The 6,725-nt window shown below is 39.7% G+C and overlaps 1 long non-coding RNA gene across 3 annotated transcripts; it reads left to right on the top strand.

The window, feature by feature from the left end:
• The first annotated feature begins 367 nt into the window (after positions 1-367).
• Positions 368-3,445, top strand: LOC119738607. 3 transcript variants are annotated; one of them, XR_005272480.1, is made up of 4 exons: positions 368-386; positions 1,756-1,867; positions 2,837-2,981; positions 3,407-3,445. It is a non-coding gene; the product is annotated as an uncharacterized LOC119738607 (long non-coding RNA). The 3 variants fall into 3 exon arrangements; XR_005272479.1 differs by lacking the exon at positions 368-386 and adding an exon at positions 800-838; XR_005272478.1 differs by lacking the exon at positions 368-386 and having other exon boundaries at positions 1,525-1,867.
• The last annotated feature ends 3,280 nt before the right edge of the window (positions 3,446-6,725 follow it).

The raw sequence follows: 6,725 nt of genomic DNA, 5'->3' as shown, positions 1-6,725 counted from the left end.
GCATAGTATCGTACTCACGCGTGCGCAGTACTACCAATGAGTCCACATTTCATGGAGTCGGATATTCACGCTACACCGGCAGTTTCACGCATAAAAAAGTACGCCCTCTGTTGGCGAGATGGAGTTAGTGGTAATACCACGTGACAACCTAGCGCGATGTAAATAAACCTTACGCACAGCGCTAGCGATCCCTTTGTTTCGTTGGTGGATTTAAATACCCCGCGAAAGATATAAAAATTGATTGGTTTATTAAAATGAATATGCAACAGATTACCAAATAAGGCTTTACAAACCATCAATGAAGTTATGTACGGTTGACAGTTGCCATCTAGCGTGCACAAATTATGATAATGTGTGTTTTTATGCAGCGTGTGACTTGTGACCTGGTACGATTTTAGTCCGAGTAACTTGGACCCAACTTATTTGGACATGGTCTGGCGATAGTGGGGTCCAAGCTAATACCGCGACCTGGACAACATCATCCTGTCACTGTCCCATCCCCAAAAAACAACATAATGAGTCACGTTTGTAAACACATACACTGTACATGTGCATTTCGAACTGTAAAAGGGAATCGGGAACCAGCTTGAACTGGTACCCGCCATAAAAGCTGCGCTAGTTCCCGACTCCCTATTATCGTTTGAAATGCACATGTGTTTACAAACGTGATCCAGTCTACTCATTATCATAATCGATGCGTCGCGCGCGCTCGGTAACGGAATCGCACTCGGGATACGGGGACCATCGAATGTACGCTGGGCATGTAGAGGTTAACGTGTTCAAGATCGCGAGGGGAGCTCTCCGAAATGAACGGAAAATTTCACTTTTTTTCCGGATCGTAAGTAAACTTCAGTACAACCATCTTAATTATCGATGTCTACTTGTACCTTAGGTGGCATATCTAGTAATTTGGAGGCCGTTTTAAAGGTGAAATCTGATGTTTTTTGTTGGAAATGTTGGTTTTGGGACAGTGACAGGATGATGTTGTCCAGGTCGCGGTATTAGCTTGGACCCCACTATCGCCAGACCATGTCCAAATGTTAAAAAGGCGATAAGTTGGGTCCAAGTAGCCCCATAAATGTGGCCTATTTACTAGACTGCCTCCGTAAACATAGGCCACACATCCACATGTACAAAAATCGTGTCGACGGAGCCAAATTTTGATTTTCACATTTAGGCTTAGTTTGTAGGTTTTTTTTGCTTTAGAAGCATACTCACCCTCTTTACAGGCTAATCAGAAAGTGCTGCCTTTTTCAGATGTATATTTTTCGTGAAATTTCCAGATTCATTTTTACACGTTTGCGTATCAAAATTTCAACATGAAATTTCACAAAAAATATACATCTGAAAAAGGCAGCACTTTCTGATTAGCCTGTAAAGAGGGTGAGTATGCTTCTAAAGCAAAAAAAACCTACAAACTAAGCCTAAATGTGAAAATCAAAATTTGGCTCCGTCGACACGATTTTTGTACATGTGGATGTGTGGCCTATGTTTACGGAGGCAGTCCAGTAAATAGGCCACATTTATGGGGCTAGGGTCCAAGCTACTCCGACTAGTACGATTTAGCGTTTTCGTGCCGTCATTTCCACTTCGAGAAAACATCATTTATAAAGTAAAATGCAGTTTTGTGACGCATAGCCTACTTGGTCAATCTATCAATAAATGAGTTATCTAGGTTCACGTTGATATGGACGAAAGGTTTGGGACGACATGCTTTCGTGAGATTTTAGCCAATATTGATGGTGAATAAAACAGGAATTCGTCAAGTCGCAACGTACGAAGTGTACATGTGTCATGGCGTGACGAGTGGGGACCTTCGTGGCCATGTTTTGGCATGATTTCGGAGATTCAGACGGAAATCTCAAAGGTAAGCCTATAGATTATGTATTTACTCTGCTCAGAAGATGTAGTTTTTGTAGTTTTTCCTTGTTTTTAGCCTGCGACACAAGGATTTTGTGTACGTACGCCGCGCCATGACAGGAAGTTATTACAGTAATGTCGTACATGAAACAGTCGTAGTGTAGGCGCCTTGAGCTATCCCATAGCACGCACTTTTGGACGACGCAACGACTCGTGTATGTAGAAGACTTTCATCTAAGAAATATTTCTGCCCAGTGTGCCTTGCTAGTTGCAATTACCCAGAAAATCGTATTCGTAATAAATAATCACAATGCATTCCTTAATCCTAACAGTAACAGTCCTGAATCCTCCAATTTCATTATGATTTTTAAATTTCATGTAAATTTTAGTCAGCGTGGTCAGGATTTGCTGGCAATGGCATGCATCATGCAGGAACATGAATGATGATGGAGGAATGGAGGTCATTCTTTGCAGGCAGGAGCCTGACATTGTTCTTGAAAACTTCTCAAGGAAACTGTGTACTGTACATGTATGTTCTAAATGCGTAAACAAAGGATTTGACATGTAGGCCCTACATGTAGGTTACATTGCCAGGGCCGTCAATACATTATGCTATTTCTTTTTTGCCCTCACTCAGTCATATAATTGTACTTTTTTTTTTGTAGAGTATTTTTTCCATTAATTTCAAATTTGACCTGGGACTAAAATGACTTGAGACTTACCCCCTTAGTTGACATTGGACCGACTTTTATACATTTGTACCTGGGACCAAGTTGACCTGGAAGTGGAACTGAGTTGGCCATGCTGTCTCAGACGGTCAGACCCGTCTGTTAGGGACCGAGTCGGTAACAGTGGTTGTTGGGTACGGAGTTTACTCGAAACCCATGTAATGCATGCTCTTGTTCTTGTTGTGTACAAACACAAACGTCACGTAACTGTACATGAACTTGAATGTGTACTTTAATTTGCCATCTAGACCTATGGGTTGTCTCTCGGACGCTGTGGAGGAGGTTTGCCTACAGTTCTTCTTATGCGGAGTGTACGGCATTCCACCATGACACGCAGATGACGTACCCTGCCCTGACGAAGGATACCTTCAGAAAATTTGACAATTTTCATCGGTGAGCATCTTGATATTATTTTACTTAGAAATTGATCATGGCATGTATGTACATGCATGTACATACATCATGTACAAGTACATGTTTACATGTACATTGTACATGTATGTCTGTGCCTATAGAAAAAGATAAAATATGAAACTTTCTTATCTTCTATAGTTTTTAACACTCATATTCAATGCAAGAAAAATCCCAGCAAAGGCACAGACAACAATCTTGAAAATAACCTGGCAATAATTTTCAACAGAGACTTTTGAGACGCTTCCTTTTACCTGTCCTTTTCATTTTTTTTACGTCACATTTAACCTAATGTGCACATGTTCAAATTGACGTTCAGAAAAGGACTGGTGTATTTGCTGCCACCATGCATCTCAAAGTATCCCTTTGACTTTGTTCCATTTGTTATATTCTTGTTGTGCTTTCAGGTTTTGAAGAGTTTCCTCCTATTTCTGGATTGAAGATGGCAACGACATGCATGGCCGGGTATAATGGACGAGCTTTGGATTCCTCCGCATCTGATCTGTACTACCCACCCATTGCGATTGAACTCCGTATCAGTTCCTGACCATGCCATGACATGGCCATGTTCATTCAAACAGCCCAACCCCCACTCTGAACCTTTCTAAATAGTCCATGGTGTGGAGTACATGTACAAATACTTTTAGTGTGATCTGAATTGGGAGTGGTAGGTGTAGTCTGTTCGCTGCCTCCCTGTCCCATATGCTTGAATAACATAGTTGACGTAAACATTTCATAATGAATGTCTTACTGCCGGGGGGGGGGGGGGGGGTTGAGAGAATTGAGATAGTTTGGGAATTTAGGAGATAACTGGAGGTAATCTTTGATCAGGACAGTTTCTGTTTTGTCCTTATTGCCATTTCAGATGGTATATATCTTGTCAATGTCACCACAAACTGACACTTGCGCACACTTGAGTATTTACAGATTCGGGATATTTTGGGTTTCACAAACTGACATCCCCCACAGTGCAACACTTTTAGAGCGCACCCATGCATTTTCGGTTTCACGAACTGACACTGATCTTAATTTTACCAATTAAATCGCTTTTTAATGCAAAATTTGTACATGTATAATCGCACAAGTACACGGATATTGCCGCATCATGCTTGGGTGTCAGTTCGTGAAAACAAAAATGTACGGGGTGCGCTCTAAAAGTGCCGCACTGTGGCGGATATCAGTTCGTAAAACCCAAAATATCCCGGTTCTGTAAACACGCGCGCGTACAGCGCACACACGGGTGCGAGAGTGTCGTTCGTAGTGACGATGACAATCTGTACCTGATTTCATGAAACTTATTGTAACCTACGATGCATCGTTGTATCCCTAGGATGACGCATCCTGTGATTCATTTTACAAAATATGCTGACAAAAGGTGACTACATGAACATGTTCATGTTTTTTCATGTTATGTATTTATTCAAAGAACAGTAGTCGTCGAAAAGTCAACAAAGAGTCGTCGATTGTACTTGTGAAAACTTTTCTAAAATATTTAACAAAATTGACGATGTATGATGCATTCACACTGGAAAAGAACTTCACAGTGGACTGTGTTTGCATCAAATTGTGAAGCGATGTAGTGCTTTGTAAATCTGGGGGGGGGGGGCAGGTCATCCAGGTACGTGTACACGTACGTATGTGAAATTTTAATTAAGCGAAAATTTGAAACCTGAAATTGCCATCACCACCACTTATGAAATAGTGCAGTTGAACTGCAAGCTCCTTTCTCCAACAAAATATTAATAATAAATAAATATAAAAAAAACCTTTACTGTCTTCAGGTGTGAGGGTATGCTTAAATCCATTTGCCCTTTCATAAAGTTGAATTTTTGAATCACTTTCTTGAATCAACTGCAACTACCCTACTTAATTTTTCAGACTTTTCATAGTTTTATAACTTGCCAAACCTGATTTCACTAGTTGAGTTCATGCCTGCATTACATGTGCACTTTATTTACTTGTAAAATATGGCTGTTGTGAAGTTTCACTTCTGTAAATGAAACTTTTTTTTTAAATGATATGGATTGGTTGTGAAATAAAGAATGCGTTTATTGCCAAACAAAAACCTATTTGTTATTGTTTTGTTTAAGCTATAGATCCAATTAATTGTCAGCAACTTCCCCCAGAAAATTAAGAGGATAGAGTGTCTAGCTATACTGATGGCAAATTCATGCTTGGTTTTGGATTGTGCTGCTTTAATATGCTGTACAACACTCACTCACTGTACACTAAACATTTGTGAATTCGGATTGTGTGTTTATTTTGTCCACAGTGAGTGTTTTCTTCTAAAGACAGATATAGATGGTTCTTTATTTCTATGTAATCTGTTTTGCATTTTATGCATTTTTTTTCAATGTCTTGCGATCGTCCCGAATGCGATGGTTTTACGTACGTACACATGTACAATGTACATGTACATGTGTACATGTTGTACGGCGCTTTTGTGTACACAACACACGCGGCGCTAGGCCAGTTGGTACCCGCGCGCCAGTTTGCATGTATTAGTGGGATACTAGATCGTAAACCAGCGATGCAGCAGCCCGAATTCTAAGCGAAGCTTTGGAATTGTAGTCTGACTTTCAACGTCTATATTTTATTTTAAAATGTCGACCCGACCAAGAAAAAGTATGATTTGGCTATTTTCATAACTGAATAATGGTATCAACATAAAGATTTCTTCTGAAAAACTGCGTTTCGCTTTTATTGAAGGCTTTTAAAAGTCTTCGATACGCGAATACATTGAAATGTTGGCGAAAATTCCCCTAAAACACACCTTAGCATATAAATTATACCCCTTTCTCATTTATTCCTAAAGAAAACATCATATCCCGTCATTGCCTCTCATTTATGATAATAAAACATATTTCTAAAGTGTCTAATTTTGACATTATTTGGGACGAAACATCGATGTTTTTTTCTGTATGTGGACGGCGCCATGTTGTGTGACGTCACCGGCATCATTGGAGTTCACAAATACAGCACTAACGCATTACAGAACCTTTTTGTGTGTACGCGCTATGCATGTGGAACTGCCGTGTCATGGCTTGGAGGATATTTTCTAGAAGGGATAATTGCGGAGACTCACACTCATGACAAGGAGGTATCTTTTTAGAAGGGATTATTGAAATGAAAACCATCATGGCTTGGAGGATATTTTTTTAGAAGGGATAATTGAGGAGACTAACCATCATGGCTTGGAGGATATATTGAGAAGGGATAATTGAGGAGACTAACCATCATGGCTAGGAGGATATTTTTTAGAAGGGATAATTGAGGAGACTTATCATCCTGGCAAGGAGGATATGTTTTAGATGTGATCATTATTAAGGAGACTAACCATCATGGATAGGAGGATCTTTTCTAAAGGGATAATTATTGTGGAGACTAATCATCACTGCAAGGAGGATTTTTTTTGATAGAGATTATTGAAATGAAAACCATCATGGCTTGGATGATATATTTTAGAAGGGATAATTGAGGAGACTAATCACCACGGCTAGGAGGATATTTTAGAAGGGAAAATTGAGGAGACTAAACATCATGGCTAGGAGGAATTTTTTGGAAGGGATTATTGAAATAAAAACCATTGTGGCTTGGAGGATATTGTTTTAGAAGGGATAATTAAGGAGACTAACCATCATGGCTTGGAGGATATTTGTTAAGAAGGGATAATTGAGGAAACTAACTATTATGAATGGGAGAATTTTCTTTAGAAGAAATTATTGA

This window comes from Patiria miniata, unplaced genomic scaffold (assembly GCF_015706575.1).
Source record: "Patiria miniata isolate m_02_andy unplaced genomic scaffold, ASM1570657v1 HiC_scaffold_10, whole genome shotgun sequence".
Taxonomy (NCBI): domain Eukaryota; kingdom Metazoa; phylum Echinodermata; class Asteroidea; order Valvatida; family Asterinidae; genus Patiria; species Patiria miniata.
Note: the sequence above shows the minus strand (reverse complement) of the source record. Positions and strands in the feature narration are given on the sequence as shown.